We start from the raw sequence: 748 nt of genomic DNA on the forward strand, positions 1-748 counted from the left end.
ATTTGGACAACTTTAAAGGTGATTTTCTCAATATTTAGATTTTTTTGCACCCTCAGATTCCAGATTTTCACATAGTTGTATCTCAGCCAAATATTGTCAAATCCTAACAAACCATACATCAATGGAAAGCTTATTTATGCAGCGTTCAGATGACGTATTTCAAAAAATTGACCCTTATGACTGGTTTTGTGTTCCAGGGTCACATGTCTTTTTTTAATATACTTTAAAAAATAATTTATTCCTGTGAAGCAAAGCTGAATTTTCAGCATTATTACTCCAGTCTACAGTGTCACATGATCCTTCAGAAATCAATGTTGGAAACTGTTGTGCTACTTAGTATTTTTTGGGACCTTTGATACTTTTTCCAGGATTCTTTGATAAATCAAAAGTTAAAAAGAACAGTGTTTATTCCAAATTGTAATTTTGTGTTACAATATACTGTACACTACTATTCAAAGGTTTGGGGTCAGTAAATATTTTCTTTCTTTTTAGTTGTAAGAAATTAAGACTTTTATTCCGCAAGGACCTGTTAAATGGATAAAAAGTGATAGTAAAGACTTTTATTGTTAGAAAATAATTCTATTTTGAATAAATGCTATTTATTTAACTTTTTATTCAAAGAATCACAGGTTCCAAAAAAAAATCCAAATAAGTTCCAAACAAGAGTTTCAATACTGATAATAAATCAGCATATTATAATGATTTCTGAAGGATCATGTGACACTGAAGACTGGAGTAATGGCTGATG

At 29.8% G+C, this 748-nt stretch overlaps 1 protein-coding gene across 1 annotated transcript in view; it reads right to left on the bottom strand.

Moving 5' to 3' along the window:
- The window catches only part of LOC107679816 (membrane-bound O-acyltransferase domain-containing protein 2), a 60,178-nt gene that overhangs the window by 5,948 nt on the left and 53,482 nt on the right, over positions 1–748 (bottom strand).

Source organism: Sinocyclocheilus anshuiensis, unplaced genomic scaffold (assembly GCF_001515605.1).
Source record: "Sinocyclocheilus anshuiensis isolate Anshui unplaced genomic scaffold, SAMN03320099.WGS_v1.1 scaffold676, whole genome shotgun sequence".
Taxonomy (NCBI): Eukaryota; Metazoa; Chordata; class Actinopteri; order Cypriniformes; family Cyprinidae; genus Sinocyclocheilus; species Sinocyclocheilus anshuiensis.